The 18,805-nt window shown below is 43.5% G+C and overlaps 1 protein-coding gene across 1 annotated transcript in view; it reads left to right on the forward strand.

The window, feature by feature from the left end:
- Positions 1-18,805, forward strand: part of ZNF407 (zinc finger protein 407) — a 352,657-nt gene continuing 333,852 nt past the window's right edge. Inside the window, exon 1 of the mRNA XM_071554926.1 lies at positions 1-211. The gene's annotated coding sequence lies outside the window, so the exon portion shown is untranslated. The remainder of the gene's footprint in view (positions 212-18,805) is intronic.

Genomic DNA, 18,805 nt, shown 5'->3' on the forward strand with positions numbered 1-18,805 from the left:
CGCGCAGGGCAAGATGGCGGCGGGGCGGCGTTGGGCGCGAGGGGCCCGCGCCAGCACGAGCTGCGCCTCCGCCCCGCCCGCCCCGCCGCGTCACGAGCGCGCGCCCCGGCCCGGCCCGGCCCCGCCCGCCGTGACGCAGCGCGGCGGATCTACGGCGCGCCACTGGTGACACGGCTCGGCACAAGCGGAGGCGCTCGGCTCCCCCCGCGCGGTAAGCGCTGCCCGCCGCGGCGCAGCCGCCTCGCCCCGCTGCCCGGGGCGCGGGAAGGGCCGCGGCCTCGGGGCCTGGCGGAGGGAGCTCGCGGGGCCGCCGCACCGCCGGCTCCTCTCGGGCTTTTTGGGCCTCTGCGTTGCCGTCGTTTTTTTTCTTCGGGCGGGCAGTGGCGCTTCCGCTGAGCCAATCGCGTGCCCCGTTCCTCCCCCACTGCGCGCTGATTGGCCGCGTGGCCGGGGGCGGGAAGAGCGCCCCGCGCGCCCATTGGCCGCCTCAGCCGCCCCGGGGCCGCGGCGGGGCTGCCCTTCCGCTGTGCCGCGGGCGGGCGGGCGGCGCGGGGAGCGGGACGGGAGAGCGGGACGGGAGAGCGGAGCGGCGACGCGGGCGGGGGCGCCAGGGAAGGCGGGAGGGAGGAAGGAAAGGAGGGACGGGGGGCCGAGCGGGACGGGAGCGCGGGGGCCGCGTTGCGCGGTTCCGCCTGGCGCGTGCTTTGCGCTCCTTCCCCCTCCCGCCTCGGCCTCGCTCCTCAGGGCCGGGGTGCGCACGCGCGGGGCGATGGCGCCCTAGTCACCCCCGCTGTGAGGGGACGGGGGCGGAGGCGGCGGCGGCGGCGGGGAGTGCCCGGGCCCGTGAGCCGCCGCCCCGCAGCGCCCTAGGGGCGCCGCGCCAGCACGGGGTGCGCGGCGGCGTTTGCGCAGGCGCAGCCGCGCTCGGTGCCGCCCCGCGCTGCCGGCAGGACGCGAGTTTTGGCGTGTGCGGCTTGGCCCTGCTTTGGAAGGGTTTTGTTGCCCGAGCCCGCTTGTTCTTACTTCCCACCCCGCCCCGCGCTTTCCCAAAGGTCACCGTAGCGTAAGCAGGGATGAGCTTTGAGTAGTCGCGCGATTGGCGGTGAGGGACGATGCTCGTCACTTCAGGTGCTCTGTACGCGGCTCTGAACAAGTGATAAAGGATTGGAGCACTCACAGCATCAGTTAGGTTGGAAAAGCCCTCAAATTATCGAGTCCAAGCTATGACCAAATACCAACGTGAACTAGATCATGACACTCAGTGCCACGTCCAGGCTTTCCTTAAACAGCTCTAAGAACAGCGACTCCACCACCTCCGTGGGCAGCCCATTCCAATGTTTAATTAAACTTTTCTGTGAAAAACTTCCTAATGTCCAGTCCAAACTTCCCTTGGCACAGCTTAAGACTTGTGTCCACTGCTGTCACTGGTTGCCTGGGAAAAGGGTCCGACCCCCAACCAGCTACAGACTTGTTTCAGGTAGTTGCAGAGAGCAATTATGCCTCCCCTGAGCCTCCTCCAGGCCAGACAACCCCAGCTTCCTCAGCAGCTGCTCCTCATAGGACTTGTGCTCCAGACCCTTTACCACCAGCTCAGTTGCCCTTCTCTGGACTCTGTCTCTTGAGTCATGAGCGCTCTCTGTGGTGTCAGTCTTGTGATTTTCAACATTGTTTTGTCTGATCTAGGGAGTTGGTAGACGTTGAGGTGACCCATGAAATTGTGGCAGGGAAAGTCAATTCCCATAAATAGCATAGCACTCTATTAAAACATTTCTAAAGGAGTGTACATCTTCAGTAGAAAAAGTCATTAAAGCAAAACTACTGCTTCGGGTGGCCTTTGAAGGACAGGTTATGATCTGTGTATCTGTTGAGGCAATTTTTTTACTGTGAGATGGTGACACACTGGAACAGGTTGCCCAGAGAAGTTGTGGATGCCCCATTCCTGGAAGTGTTCCAAGGCCAGGCTGGATGGAGCTCTGAGCAACCTGTCTAGTGGAAGGTGTCCATGCTCAAGGCTGGGGGTTTGGAACCAGATGATCTTTAAAGTCCCGTCCTATCCAAGTGATTCTGTGATTCTTGTTTGACTCATGACAGGTTTCCTGTTGCTGTCAAATAATCAGCGTGGCCTGTGAACCACAATGTTAATATCAAACGTGTTAGTTAAGGAGAAAGAAAAGGAAAAAAATGTAGTTTGTGCTCTGAATGCTGTAGCTGGTAGTGATCTTAGAACTTGCATAGTTCTGCTTCTTGTTTTCATATGCCCTCCTTTCTTCTTTGTGTAGTTGTACTGATGCAGACTTGCAAGACCTTGGGTTTGTCACATGCGTGTGTTCATCTGTATCATACTGAGCATGATGGTAACACTTAGGGAGTAGTAAATAATGGAAATCCAAAAGTGCAAGGATAATAGTGGCAGAAGTGATTTGCTGATGGTGCAAAACAATAACAGACTAACATAATTTAAATGCTGGATGTAATTCCCTGTGATTCTTACCTTAATAATCCAAAGGTGTGGCCTGTGAACACTATAAATTTGCCATTCCTGTATCAGAACATGAGTAATCAAGATGTTTGTGTCAGGCTGGAGCTCTGGATGCTGGGATCTATATTTTTCCCAGGTCACACCTCTTCTTGAAAGATGAAGACAATTACAGGCTTCAGTTTGGTCTCTTGCAATCTCCTACACTATTCACAGCAAGTTGCATTCATCATAGAAGTAACATTGCAGTCATTCCACCCTTATTTCATAAATTATTTCAGCATGGACATATAATCAGATTGTAGCTTTTATGTATAAAATATGGAGCCTGGCAGTAATTGTATAATCCATACATTTAAAAAAAGTCAAATGCACTGATGTGACAGCCCGATGATGGACTGTGACTGTTTCAGTATGTTCAAACATGTCAGTTTTATTAGCATTTTGGGAAATATAATTCAAACGACCTGAGTTAAATCCTTTACTATCATTCTTCTGTAGGAACTATTGCATAGTAGCAACATCAAAGATTTCTAATTTATTGTGTGAATGTTTTCTTTGTTAGAAATGCTTTTAAAAATTGAACTGCATTGTCTCTTTTTATAGAAAAACATTACTTGGAGATAGAATGTGTGAAGCAGGTGTCAGTCACAATACTCCATTTAAACCAACTTTTTGTGGTGAAGAACAGCATTTTTGTGTTAGTGTGCACAACATTAAGAATAACGTGGCTTTGCTTTGTGTATTTTCTTTACATCTTCTGAGTGTGTACAGATTTGTGGTTTTGTGTATGAGTTAAAATCTGCAGAGATATGGCCTGTGAAATGTGGTTGAACTGGAATTGTTGAGTGGCTCGTACGTTTGAATTTCCTGCTGTGGTTTAGAATTTAAATATTCCCTTTCTTGGGAAAACCAAAAGGCTTCGTGGGATGGATGATGCCACTGCTCAAATAAAAACATTGGTTTAAGGTACATCTGGTCTAGTCATTCATTCAAATTAATGCTGTCGTATTATGGCGCATGTTAAAGGTGCTAAAGAATTCACTTTTTAGATTGCATGTCTGGAGTCTAAATTATCCTTAGAAGGCTTGGGGGGTAAGACAAGATGTGATTCAACAGATGTGGTGGCTGTGGTTCCTTCAGTGACTTTTATGATTCTTGTGGTGATGGGGAAAGAAACAGCCGTGAGGCCAAGTGGTCTCTTTCTGTTCTCTGGATGGTACAGGGAGCCAAACAGAAATAGTGCTTTCATTTTGACACATTGTCAGCAGCTGGCTAGCAGAGCACTTGTGGTTGTTCTACCCCAGCAAGATCTTCTTTTATGTCGGCCTTGCTAACTTGGGGCAGCTCAGCCACCCAGGGCTGCCAGCACTGCCTGAGGCGCAGCTGCACACAGTGCCTGGCCAGCAGCAGCCTCGGCATGGAAACAACACGAGTAGAAGGAGCAGAGTGAATGACAGCAGTTCTTGGTGGTTGCAAATGCATGGAGGAAATGAGCAATATACCTCAGAGGTGATCACAGAATCAGTTAGGTTGGAAAAGACCTCTGAGGTCATCAAGTTCAACCTGTGACTGAACACCACCATGTCAACTGGACCAATGAGTGCCATATCCAGTCTTCTCTTAAACACCTCAAGGGACAGTGACTCTACCACCTCCCTGCTCAGTCTATTCCAATGCCTCATCACACTTTCTGTGAAAAAATTCTCCTAATGCCTAGCCTAAACCTTCCATGGTGCAGCTCCAGACCATGTCCTCTTGTCCTATTGCTAGTTGCCCAGGAGAAGGAGCTGACTTCTCACAGGTAAGGATGATGCTTAGTACTAACAGGTCTAGGATTAACTGTGGGTGTCTTGGAGAGAATGAATTAGGAGTAGGGTCACATGGGAGGTCGTCTTGCAAACTGCTTAAATCTTGCCTGGTCCAGGGTGTCAAAGTTCACACGAGATCTCTCCGATAACGATGGAGTGGTTTAATCTTTGATCTGACTGCCTTTGCAGTGGACACTCTTAGGTGACTACACAAAAGTGTATGAACGTTTAAATGCACCTATACCTACTTGTAAACTTTTTTTTTTTGTCATTTTGGTCTGTGCTAACACAGAGAGTGTTTATTGACCTATGTGTATAAAACCAGTGAAGAAGCAAAAAAGTAAAGCTGTTGTTCTTGTAATCTCTCACTTTCTCACTTGCAGAAAGTCCAAAGGTGATGTTTTGCTTTGCAGAAAGAAGTATGTTTAAAATGAGGGAACCATACCTGCCTTCCTGCGCTACAACTAGTTACAGAAAACTGTTGCCCATCCAAAGTGTTTATGTTAAATATACGTGGAAGTTTTCATACTTAATTTCAATTTCTTTGTAGCAGCTGTACTACGTTTTTTTTCTGGCCTACTACTGAACTACATCTGTAACAGTACAGGTTATATTTGACTGGGCTGGGTGGCTGTGAATATTCTTAGATTTTTTTTCGTCCTTAGTTGTACAGACATAAATTTTAATTGCCTCTGCCCTTCTAAGTCTAAAAATACAAGTTTTTATGTGTGTGGTGTATGCAGTTGCCAAGGAGGAGGCATGCAGAGTAGTTAAGGTATGGAAGGTTTCAGTTTATACATCAGAATGTGTACATATCTGTAGATTACTGTTTAGCTACAAATGTATGCAGAGATGCTTTTCTGTCTGCTATTGCTTTGTCTCATTGTAGTTACAAAAAAAGTTTCTTGTTGTCCTTAGCCCCACTTGGGTATTTCAGATGTTCTTCTCAAAATATAGGTAGAAGGACATAAAAAGACATAAAAATGTTAAAGTCCACTGTAATTACAGGGTGTAACAAAACTCATCCAAACAGTAATACTAAGTCATCATTTTATATGGAAATCATTATTTCATGGGATTTTTTTTAATGGAATCCATACAGTTACGTGGTATGTAAGCATTCCCATAGGAAACATTCCAGCAAGAAAAGTGTGCAGATCCTGAGAAGAATTCTGATTTCAGCGAAGACAGAAACAGGTTGATGTGGTGCCATTTGGATGGCCTAAGGAGCTCCAGTATGGCTTTACTTCTGTACATGTGAGTTCTCTCTTCAGTCAGGTTTTCAAGCCGGGTCTCGCTCTGGAAGAGCCTGTGGCCAGTGCCTGTTTCCATTCGGTGGGTTAGTGGTTGGATTTACTTGAACAGGTTTGCTGTAAACATTTACTATAAGCATGTGAGAGAATCCAGAGTTGGCTTATCAGGAGGAGACAGCTTGCTTTACCTGGACTGGTGATGTGTAGCATGTTGGCATCACCCACTTGACTGTTTGAGGGATAAGCATGAACTGGGGTGACCTTTTGTCCTAGTTTAAGGAAAACCAAGGTGTTTGCCAAGACCAGAGGACGGGACTCCTCAATAAACACTTCACCCCTTATTAAATAAAAAAAAAACTAACTTAAAATGTATATAGGAGGGATAACTGTTCTTAACTACTGTGTATATATATATAGATATAACTATGAACAGACCAGAGCAAACTACTCCCACAGCACCAAAAAGAGCCCAGGGAAAACCTGTAATTTCCTCCCTGTGCAATTATATATGTGGACAGCAGGTGGCAGTGTCTCATCTCATGCTCAGTCTTTTCCCAGCGAGGTAGGGACAAGAGGCAATACCACTCACGTGTGGGAGGGATGGGACCTTTTCCATGGGGAAGAGCACTCTCTCCTTGTCCTTTGTTCAAAGAAGGAAACTCTGGAAGTTGAGGGGTGGTAGTAGTTCCCAGAAATCTCCATGCAGTCATAGTCAGTCCCCAGGAAAGAGGTCTGCAGTGTGTCCCAAAACAGCCGTGACCCTCCTCTCTCTCCTCTCTCTCTCTCTGAAGCTCAGGTTGCCCAGAGATGGAGAAGGGAAGGGAAAGAGCAGACCCAGAAGGAGCTCTCACCAGCCCAGCAAATGGTGGCTTGTAGTCCCGCAGCTGTCCAAAACGAAGTGCAGCCAGCACACAGAAAAAATGCCTCTCCCCCTCCCAGGTACTGGGGGTCTATTTCTCACCTCCGTGGCACCACTAAAGTTGGAATCTGGAGTCGTCAACCCCTCCTTTTGTGCTCAGTCCTGACACTTCAACTCCCAAAACCTCTGTGTTGGGAGGGAGAGAAAAATTCCCTGAAGGACCACTCCCCCCACCACCTTTCTTTGTTTGAACCTTTAGCACCTTTCCGTCTTTGTTCTCATGTGAAAGCATCAGACTCACTACTTCTGTAGTGTCAGGGCAGGGCTGGTACCTCCTGGAAGCACTGCGCTGGCTGGAACGTGTGTGCTGTAGTTGTGTCTCATGCCTGCTGTCTGTCAGAGCTCACTGGATGTGCTGGGGTTCTCTGCGCAGTGTTCTGCATCTGTGCAGGAAATCCTGCATGGCTGAAAAGTGTTGGATTCCCGATGTGTGGGGTGCAGGCAGCAAGTACAAGGCTTCTGAGAAGCCATGACATTCATGGGATGGCCAGCACACGTACACATCTTGCTCCCCAAGAACCATCATTTAGGAATACAGCACTTATGCATTTTGTGATGCCATGTGGTCTGTTGACATGGAGAATAATTCCTGTTGCATGCTTGTCTTTCACTGAATGTTTAAATGAAATCATGCAGTATATATAAGTTGGATTGTTCAAAGTGCTTGAGAACAGGACAGCAAACTCCAAAAAGTCAATAAAGGCAGAGTGGTGCACTTTCCTAGTTTCCTTGCTGTGTAACATACTTTCTGCAGGGTTGAATTGACATTGGATTTGGGACACTGAATAAGCAACAAAGATGGAAATGATCCTTGTGTTTTGGGTTTTTTTGTTTGTTTGATTTGTTCCTTTTGTCTTTTTCACTTTCCATTTTCAATGCCAGTGAAATAAAGGATGTTTCTTTTCGTGCTCCCATGTAAGGCAAACCGAGGTTTACCTCACTCTTTAAAGGGAAGGGGGTCCTGGCTTGCCTTGTGTCATATAAATTTTCAATAGGTTGTACATTTCCGGAAAGTCAGAATGAATAAATAAAAAAATCTAAAGACATCGATAAAGTGCAGCTTGTTTGTTTGTTTGCTTTGAGAGCTCCAGAGTAAAGTGCAATCGGTGATAAAAATTTCTAGTTTAGCCTGTATATCCTTTCTTGGGCAAAGCCTGACTGTTCTAAGTCAGAGCTATTTTTTTTTTTCATTGGAACCAGTGCTAGCATAACATCTAAGTTCAAAGATACAGTACATAAAAATGTTTTCTGGATGTTGTCTTCAAAATCTGCCCACTTCCTTTCTATTGTTTTAAGTTTTATTGGTACAACAATGGACAGATTTGAATTGCATTTGTTTTTTTTCCTTCCCTGTTGTTCCCATTTTCATTTTAAATTATTTAAAACTCTGAGACTTGGAGCTGAAAGCCTAATGAATGCTTTAAAAAATAAAACCTTCTTTAAGCATGTTATGCTTCATGTTTTGAATTTATAACCCAAGCCTTAATGAATAGTTTCCTAGTTACTCTCATCTTAGAATTTATGAGCTGTCCTATTTACAAGTTTTACCTATGCAATGGAAAGATAATTGCTGTTTACCTTAAATGAACTGTTCTTGTTAACAAGCCTAAACTGCTAATTAGGAGTAATATGGCAGTAAATACTATGTCAAACCTTTTAACAATGTGAAGATGTGATATTTAGTTTTGAACCTTTTTCTGGTGCATTCTGTGTAAGCATAGAATGTTGTGGGTTTTGCTCTCTCATATACATATCAAATTAATAAAAAATATTCTAGGGAAAAACTGTGGCCTGTTGGTCCTCACAGAAACAGTTTCACTTCTGTTCTGCATTTAGGGCTATAGGTTTGTGCCCGCATAGCACGATATTGCTGTAAGCCTTGTTGTTGTGAGCCTACAGATAGATGGCAGAGATGTGAAAGAACCCTTATGGCTTCATGTAAATGTGCATGTAGGATTTTGTTAACAGTCAAGTTATTCTGAAAAAACCAGCAGGAATAGCAGTAGTTGTTTTGTTTTTGAGTGTACATTAATGTAATTTAATCAGGAAGGAAAGAAAACTTGAGTCTAGAATTTGATGTTATTTACCTGACTATAAATTGGAATATTTTCATTTAGTTTAACAGAATTTTTTCAATTTGTGTCAAAATGATCAAGATCAGAACCTAACACAAGCTTTCCATTTCATAGTATGTGCATACAAAACCAAAGACATAAAATTGGATTTTATTTTTTTTGTCCAAACTTACTCCAAGAAACAGGTTGGTTCTTGAGCAGAGTTTTTATTGTACAGTAATAATGTTGTGTTGTTACTTGTTGGTACCAGGAAGTTGGCAGATATGTTGCATGAAAATGCACCCACCTTTTTTATTCTTTAGTTGTTTCTGATTGGGGTTTAAGTGTCAAAGCTACAGACTTGTGGATTTGGGCACCATTCTAAATCCGGGTAGCTCAAAAATTCTTGACAAGTATTTCTTTGACTTCTTTGTGTGTGTCTCTGATATCTGCCGACAATTGTATGTAGGCTTTGTTCCCTGTCTGATTTTCTTTGTCACCTGAGGAGTTTGCTGTAGGGATGGCAAGCTGAGGAGGGAAGGGCAGGAAGAGACTGAAGAGAAACTTGATGTAGGTCTAACGTTGGAGGTGTCTCTTCTGCTTCTCCAGAGCAGACATCTGATGAGACATAAGGAGGTCCTTCTCTGAAAACCCAGGAATGCTTCTTGGGCACAAGGTTATTAGGTACAGTAGGTAGTTGTTTGGAGAGACCAAGTGAAAACCTGGTAGTGCATTTTGCCAGCTCTGTCCAGGCTACTTAGGTCTCACTTCCAAGTAAGAAACACGCTGAGCTTTGTTGGTGGAGGTTGACTTCCAGGAATGCTTTCTCTTTTAGTTCATTCACATCATCATGATTTTAGATGTTGCTTGTATCAATAAAGTATTTTGAGGGAGAGTGTTGAATGAACTTTCTCTCCCCCCCACCCCCGAGAATGTGTACCTTTGTGTTTTATATTGTTGCCATGAGTGACCCCCCCAAAGCAGGACTCTGAGCCACGTTAGTGTAGGGTAAGATAAAAAGTAAAGGTCCTTTAATATCACAGGCCTATGGCCCACAGGAATACATGATGGCATGCATGTGCCCCAGTTCTTGTTTCCATGGCTTTTATAATAAGATCCCTCCAATCATTGCTTTACACATTTCTCAGTCCAGCCCCAGTCCCACCCCGTGGTTCAACACCCCTGGAATTGGGTCTGGGGTCACTGGGACCCTCCGTCCTTCATTCTCCTCTTCGTCGGGCACACAAAGGTCTCTTGGAGCTCTTCCAGTTCTGAGTTCTGGGTCACTTCGACCTGTGTTTATGTCTTGTTCTGTAGGCCTTTGTGATAGCATTCAGCTTTTTACCTTGAAGAGAGACTAAGCAACAAAGAGAATTTGAGCTGCTGATAAATGCTGAGGGTTAGGATGTATAAACAATGAACTTAGGCTGCCATAATATTAGCACATTAAATCTACATTTGCTACAGTTACTGTGTTCCTAAAATCTACAAAATGTGAAAATCAAAAATCAAAAAACCCCTTTGTCATCAATATGAGAAGGGCATATAGCCCAGCCCATAAGGGGGTAGATTTTTGAGGAGGTGGCACACAGGCAGAGGTAATATATTGTGCCAGCTCCTGCAGATGGAGAAGTAGGCAAGCTTTCAGGCACATAGGCTTGTCTTTGTATCTGCTGTTGGTACCGGAGTAATTAAAATATATTTGAAATGAAAACAAATGTAACCTCTTAAGTTTATATTTAAATGTTACAGGGAAGTGCAGGCACGTAAAGAGTATGTCTTTTTCGGCAAAATAGTTGTCAAATAAAATTTTATTTATACATTAGTTGTAAGTACTCAATCTTATCTTTAAACTTGCAATTACAGAGTTTTGGGCTGACAGTGCTGAGAAAACTTAAGTTGGTGTCACTGTGGCCATGGTTTCATTTTTATTTTATTTCTCAATTATTTTCCATCCTTGTAAGTTATGTGTCTGATTTCAATAGGACTAGTTCTGGGAGAGCAGAAAGACTTCACATAATGTTTAAATTTTATTTGAATAAACCACCTAGAAAGCACAGAAAAAAGGGTATATAATTGCTAAAATAAAATCGCAGCAGGAATTTTGTGATGGTGTTCATAGTGCTGGATTTGTCTAAACCATCAGAATTGCCAAGCATAAATAATGACATAGTTTCACACTTTCCAGTGAAGTCAGACCCTGATTAAGAAGTTGACAGCCTGAAAGAGTCCGCTCTTTGACAGTGATGTCTGTATTCCCTCAATTTGTAGAGCCTGCAAATAGGAAAACAAACTGAGCTTTAAACCCCTTACTTTGAATAAGAACACATTGACAAAGGGAGAATATTCCTTTTATTAAAAAAGTTTTCATACTTTAAATGCACAGATATTTCAGCTTTTCTGCTTTCAGCTAGTGTAGATTTTGCTGATACCAGGTCTTCTTGCTGTCTTGGTCCTCACTGTCTTTCAGTACATTTGATATTCATATTTCTTTTTTATTCCTTCTTCCTTGCTGTGCTTTTTTTCTTCCTTTTCTTAAACAAATAGACAATATGGTAATATGGACTCTAATAGGAAAAAGGCATTGTTTAACTCAGTTGGGGTACTACTAATCCAGTCACCAAATGTAACCATAACACAGCATGCATTTTAATTATTAAATATAATGGAAACTTTGCATTTTAAATCTGGAGCTATAAACCACTTGTTTGAAAATGCGCAGTTCAGCACTATGATTTTAGCTTGTAGTGAATTACAGGGCAGTATTCTTTGATCAGTTATTACAAGTTGAAGATTAGTAGCATTCACTGCTTGTGTTAATTTTGAGAGTACATATAGGAGTCACTGCAGGTCAAACTGAAGCTCTGTCGTGTATATTTTTAATGATTTAGTGAACTGACTGGATAAAGCAATGTAAAAAATGTATAGCTAATACAGTCATGCCAGTCATTCCAAACAGGGGTAATTTAAAGGCACATTTTAAAGACTGGCACTCCCTAAAATTCCAGTACTTTGTAAAATATGCTTTATTATTAAATGCAATATTGTTGAGATTTTGCTTTTAAAAATGTTTGTGAATAGTTCTGCAAAGTGCTCCTAAATGCTTTTTCAGTGTCCTTCCACTAAATAAGAGCAGACAGGTAGAACAATTAATAAATGTTTGCTCATGTTTATTCAATATGTGTTTGTGTAATGAATACATTTTGACCATAAATGCTAATAAATACAGCGAATTCAAATGAAATACTCTCATTGTCTATGCATTTTTAACATAAAATATAAAAGTACTCCTGGAGTGGAGGTGGATTTTATTGAATCATCATGAAAGTGTACAAATCCTGCAGATGTGCAGGCTGTTTTCAGAAGTGGGGACACCCTGTTACTGATTCCCTGCAGTAGGTTTGGAGGAGGCTTTGCTTAGGTGTCTGCTTCAGGCTGCTCGTGCATCAGGCAGGCCACAGGTACGAGAACAAGACTTCTCAGATTCGTGAGAGGTACATAATGTGGTAGTAGCTCTGCAGAGTCAGTATCTTCTTTCCTTTGTCCAGGTAGCTTGCTGCCTTTCTCTAGCCCTGTGCTTGTTGCAAAGGAGCTGGATTTTTCATTTCTCTCCCTGTGTTGTATGTGAGATACCAGTACCTAAATGGGACTCCAGGTCTTGCTTTCTGATCCAGACGTTCAAATCCCTGACATTGCCCAGTACAGTAGTGGTCAGCATACCAGGTGGATACAGACTTGAGTACCTGAGTGATTTTGAACTGTGGAATTTTGGGAATCGAGTGCAGATTTTTGTGCCATAGCACCACCTAATCCCTTAGAGCATCCTTGCCACCTGGTTCAGGCTTCTGTTTTCCTGCATCTTTTTTTTCTGTTGGTGATCTGACATAAATTCCATAAACTGGTAACTGATTTTACGATTGCAGTTTTGCTCTTTGAGTCTGGTTGCTTTAAAGCTGCGTTTGTGTTAGGGGACCAACTTTCTCATTCTTTCTCTTGTTCCTCATTGTTCATCTTAATTGCAAATCAAATTATATCAAAATAATGAATGATATCAATGTCTAATAGATCCTTAATATTCATACTTTGTAGTTCTTTTTGCTCATATACCTTTTTGAATGTGTGGCAGGAGAGTGTATAGGTAATATTTTTCTACTGTGTTTGTTTTTTACACATATTTTGGAAATATCCTCTGCTGTCTATGTTTGCCAGATTAATCTAGTCCACCAAAGGATCTTTATGTGAAGGTTACTTTTTTTTAACTTGTTACTATCTCCAAGCCTGAATCACAGTAGAGAAAGAAAGAGTTTATATAAACCTTCCTTGCTCATATTATTCTGGGAGTGAGTTGCAATATGTGTACATAGGCCTCACGGACTGTGGTTAAAGAATTGCTAAGACAGGTTTTTTTGATGAAAAATCTTAGTTGAAGACTAAATAAAGGCTATGTTTGAACCCATGACCTTGGTGGTTTCCTCTAAGCAAAAGAGCGCAGCATCACCTGGGGCAAATGGGAAAATCCCCGGAGTTCAGGTTGTTGCCACCTTCCCTGGTGCCCCTGGGACGGTACCTGCAGGCAGCTGCCTGGTGTAGCTTGGCCATTGCTCCTGCCAGCCTGCCCAATTCACCAGCTGCACTGTGAGAACCAAAGCAGAGTTTGCTCGTTCGCTGTTTCTTTCTGACTGTAAAACAGGGACACTGAAAAGGAAGGTACATTTTTGCTTTTGTGCTTTTTGTTGTGCTCTGGGAAAAAGCTCAAAGTAAGATATTACTAGTAGGGAATAGCCTAGGTTGTAGCCTTCATGTGAAGGTCCTAGGTTACTTGTCTCCTGTTGATTTATTTCATGCCTAATTTTGGAATCTACCTTCTTATGTATGAGTTGTTTTCCATGCTGTCTTTTTGTACACCTTAATCCTTTGGCTTTGATGACCTTCTGCTGGTTTTTGTTTCCCTTTATATTTCTGTTGCAGTTTTCATTGCACTATATGTTGTCCAATCTCCACTTCCTGAATTCTCAAGTCTTATATCTTTGAAGTAGGAGAAGCTTTTTTTTACATAATTTTTTACATCTATTTTTAATTTTTAAGATGTGCTGATGTGTTTTGTCTGTCTCTTTTCCAACAAAGCTGATTTTAGTGCTTTTTGCTGTTTTCACTCTTCCCATTTGTCCAATTCCCAGTTGTACAGATGACTTTAGGAGACAGCAGTAGGACAGGGAGGCTTTCCTCCCCAGTCTGCCAGCCTGAACCTGGCAGGTCAGCAGCAGCTGGAGGTTGGTACTTGGTGTCCGTCCACCCAGCTGACCATCTCCCAGTGGTTCCTCGGGCAGGGGGCAAAATGGGCCCGAATTACAGTAGGTTGCTCTTCATGACTGATTTAAGTGCCCAAGCATTAAAATTTTTAGTCTGATTGCTTTTCCCCTTCTCTCACCTCCTTCCTTGCCTTCCTTCTGGAAGAGATTTTTTTTTTTAAATTTGTAAAAGGAAAAGTATACCAACTTTAAGTAAGAAGTGGATTTTTACAGCCGCGTTATAAATTCCAAAAACTTGGCGGTTTGTAATGGAAATGCTTAGGGGGGAGAGGGGAGGGCACACTATAATACGTATGTAACCTTTTTTCCCTCTCTTTAGTGAATAGACCATTTAAACTAAATTAAGTAAAGGATATAAATTCTGTTGTTTCAGTTTTTAATATTTCATGGCTGATTTTATAGATAAAAGTTACATTTAACAATAAATATGAAGAATTTATACAGCCTGTTCTAGTTTGATATGGAACAGCAAATCCCATTTCTCTGTAGCTGTAAAGAAAATTCATTGTAATGACTTTGATTGTAAGAGATGGCTTCATTGTGATTAGTTACACTGATAATAAAACAACCTTTTTACAAATGGCACAAGATACATGAGATCTCATGTGTCTGCCTTTTAATAGCATTGGATTTGTGCATTTGGTACCTTTATTCTGTAGTCTTTCATTTATAACTGGGGACTTTGAAAATGTCCAAGTTATTAAAAATAGTCTAATATAACTTAATTTTTCTTATGAAGCATTCTGGAGAAGGAGTTATTAATGCAGCTAAGCATTTTTAGTTGTTGAGTTTTCAAAATAGAAACTATTTTAAATAGAAAAATTACATTTATGTAATTTTATTCAATTCTGCATAACAAGTCTTTTCATAAATATAGTGAAATCTGGATATATGGCATTACTTTTCAAATTCTTTATAAGCACCTGAAGAAATATCTTGATTTTCAAAGGCCCTATTCCCAGTGAGTTCAGCTGAATTTAGATGTTAGTATGTATTTGAGTAATTTAAAATATACATAGTGGATTTAGGATGCCTGAGTTAAACGCTGGCTGGCTGGTTGGACCCACAGAGTGGTGGTGGATCCAGCTGACAGCCAATCACAAGGGTGTTCTCCAGGGTTTGCCACTGGGGTCTGTTAAATATCAGTGATCTGGGTAAGGGGATCAAGTGCACCCTCTGTCACTTTGCAGAGGACATCAGGTTGGGTTGGAGTGTTGATCTACTGGAGGGCAGGAAGGCTCCGCAGAGGGATCTTGACAGGCTGGATCGGTGAGCTGAGGACAATTGTATGAAGAGTGTGTGGAGTGGAGTGCTGGGTCCTGCACGTGGTCACAACAACCCCACGCAGCGCCGTGGGCTGGGGACTGAGTGGCTGGAAAGGTGCTTGGTGGAAAAGAGCATGGAGGTGCTGTTTGAGTGTGGCTAAATATGATCCAGCAGTGTGCCCGGGTGCCAAGAAGGCCAATGGCATCCTGGCTTGTATCAGAAATAGTCTGGCCAGCAGTCCCCAAGTACTTGGCACTGGTGAGGCCATATCATGAATCCTGAGTCCAGTTTTCATGCAGTCACTACAAGAAGGACATTGAGGTGCTGAAGCATCTCCAGAGAAGGGCAGTGGAGCTCATGAAGGTTGTGGAGCAGCCGGGGGAGCTGGAGTTGTTTAGCCAGTAGAAAGAGGCTCAGGGGGGAGACCTTATTGCCCTCCACAACTACATGGAAGGAGGATGCGGCCTGGTGGGGGTCACTCTCTTCTCCCAGGCAACAAGCAGTAGGACAAGAGGAAATGGCCTCAAGTTGTGCCAGGGGAGGTTTAGGTTGGATATTAGGAAAAATTCTCTTACTGAAAGGATTGTCAAGCCCTCAAACAGGCTGCCCAGGGAAGTGGTGGAGTCACCATCCCTGAGGGTATTTAAAAGATGTGTAGATGTGGCACTTAAGGACATGGTTTAGTGGTGAACTTGGCAGTGCTGGTTGGACTTGATGATCTTAATGGTCTTTTTCAACCTAAACAATTCTATGATTTGGCAAGAGGGAGAATTTTGTGAGGATTCATTAATGGAGTATTTATTTTTTCCATTGTGTGTGCATCTAAGAATACTTAGATCTCCTTAGCACAGTAGCACAGAATGAGATTGATGAGAAAAGTGTAATGGTTGTAATAGGATCCTTTGTGTGTTTATATTGCCATGATTTGTGCTGTTAAAGGGGTTTAACCAGTAAAATCTTCTGTATTGTTTAGTATATAGAAATAATGTCAGATATTAAATCCAGGAAAAATAGTGCACTTGATGCAAAATTTTAAATTGTATAAAAATGTAATTGTATTTTTAATTGTAAAATGGAGTTGCAGAGTCACCATTAGAAGTGAATTCCTTTCCTGTTTTGTGTAAAAAGCTAAAGAATTTGGTTCTTTAGAATGAGGAAGGCTTCACAGCTGACAAAACCGCAGTTGCATTTCATTATCAAATATTTATGGATTTATCAGAAAACAAAAATCTGAATCATAGTTCTTCAGGAAAAATAGGATGTAATGCTCAAGTCTTCTGGAAAATGCATGATGGAACAGCATGCTTAATACTATGTTTTGCCATGAAAGGCATAAACCAATATTTTTGCTCCCATTTTCTGTAAGCTTTAATTTTACATTGCTGTTTCTTTTCCATTGATGATAAGAGCTAGGAAAAGAAGTCCTATAGCACTTGTTAAAGTTTTTCCCAGGGTGAATATTAGGAAAATGACTGTTGGTGACTGATACACATGGCTAAATATTGTTTTTATCCTCTGAGAGAAAAACAGGCTACACTGGGACCCTTTGATATAGAAAGCAGCCCAGCTGACTTGCAGTCTACTTTCTGTGCCCGCATTTCTCTGTCAGAGGAGCGGGCTGGCTCTCTAATGGGAGCTGCTCATTCACCTGAGAGTGCAGTGCTGAAACCCTGCCCTGTCTGTGGTGTGGAGGTTGGACTTTGTGTCCTAGCTGCACTTTGCTGTGATAAGTCACCATGCAGGTCACCCACAAGGGTAAACATGTGGTCCCTCAGATCCTGGGGGTGTTTGAGCTGAGCAATAGCCTGCTTAGTGATATGTCAATTTTTTCCTGCCAGAAGAGTGTTGGAACAGGTGCAATTTCTTACTCTAGCGTGGTCTCTTGGTACTTGCCTGTGGTTGCTACAGAGTATGTTTTCTGTGTTCATTAAAACCTATTGATTTCAGGAAAGTTCATGGAATTGATTTCAACTCGGTACCTTTTGGGGAATTAGTAGTATTTTTAGTAATAACACTCTACTAGTGCATTCCTGAGAGAGAGAGTGATGATGTGTTGAGGAAATACAGAGGCTGTGCAACCGAGTTGCAGTTCTGACACAGCTCCTGAGGTACCTTGCCCAGGGAAGCACTTCATGGTCCTGCCGTGGCCTCCTGTGATGTCACGAGAACTGTCTGCAAAGGGTCCAGCAACCTGCTGTGCTCACTGCTGAGGAGGGCTTTGAGGAGTTAGAAGGACCACCAAGTTGACCTGGCACTTGTCTTCCCAGCCTGTGAATGAGGAGGGCTGCAGTGTCACCCTGATCATGCCACCTGATGGCCAGGTTAGCAGGATCTCTGTGTGGTTGCCAGGCTCTGGTGGGAAAAAGAGACTCCTCTCACACTGGGTTCCATCGCTGCTATATTCCTGGGGAGCTGTTTGATGTTGTGGGTGCTGACTGGATATTTGAGTTTATGATAAACCAGCAACTGAAGGAAATGCATTGTAGTCTTGTGTAGCTGTTAAACTGTGTTCTTCAAAACAGGAAGAGGGATTTGCTCACTAGATACCCAAGTAACAGAAATCTGGTAAGCAAGGTGCAGCTCTTAGATAGAACAGAGTGAAGCTTCATAATTTTTGAAGGTATTAGGGAAGTGGTCCCCAGTGCAAATGTTCCTGTTCTTACACCTCATGCATGGAAATGCACTTGAACACATGTGCCTCATGTGAATCCTGCTGCCACCATGCAGTGTTTAAGCATATTGCTGGTTCTGGAAGACTGCTGAATTTCAGGGACTGATTTAGGTAGGCACCAAATTTGTTAGATTGAAAGAAATAGACATGGAGGGAAATGGATACTGTTGACAAGCAGCAGGATTTGAAACCTTCATGGTATTTGTTCCCAAAATACCTCTGCTATGAATGCTTTGGACTAGTAAATGGTGATGGTGGTGTCAGCAAGGGGCTGTTCCTTCTGTTCAGTTCTTTCTCTCCTTCAGTTCTACCTGCCAGGGACCCATCCTGAGAAGATGTGTTTGCATTATATGGACCTCAGTGCAAGGTGGATGCTGCTGTGGCATCCCCCCAGATCCTCTCTCCCAGGTAGCACGGCCTCCTACCTCATTCACCTCTACTCTTCATCTGCTGAGCAAGAGTGTGTTTTGCTGGGGAGGAGTGTGAGCCTCTTTGGCCTTCAGCCTCGTTTTGGTCCTCACCTGGAGTGAAGGAGGCTTTTGTCATCCTCATCATGGCTAGGCTTCATGAACAAAGATTTGGGAAGGGCACTACCCACGCTTGCTGCAAGCGTGCTGATGGCTAAAAAGGCCGATACGGGATAGGCAAGTCCGGTCACAAAAGGCACAGCGGAACGTCTCATTAGGTGATATTGGCGATGCATGGTTCTTTCTGCATTGTCTTTTCTCCTCGAGACTGACTCTCCGTGCATTCTCAAAGGAAGCAGCAGCGTCGTGAATGGTGTGTCTCCATGAATCCTGATTGGAGGCCAGAGTGGACCATTGGTGGCAGTCAATATGGCCAAGGCTGAGGTGTTGTTTCAGGGAGTCCTTGTATCTCTTCTTGGGGGCTCCTCTCTTGTGGCAGCTGGTGGCGAGTTCACCATAGAGCACAATCTTCGGGAGGCGGTGATCCTCCATCCTGGAGACGTGCCCTGCCCAGCGCAGCTGCGTTCTCATCAGCATGGCCTCGAGACTGGTGCTCCTGCCTGTTCAAGAACGGACACA

This window comes from Pithys albifrons, chromosome 4 (genome assembly GCF_047495875.1).
Source record: "Pithys albifrons albifrons isolate INPA30051 chromosome 4, PitAlb_v1, whole genome shotgun sequence".
Classification (NCBI taxonomy): domain Eukaryota; kingdom Metazoa; phylum Chordata; class Aves; order Passeriformes; family Thamnophilidae; genus Pithys; species Pithys albifrons.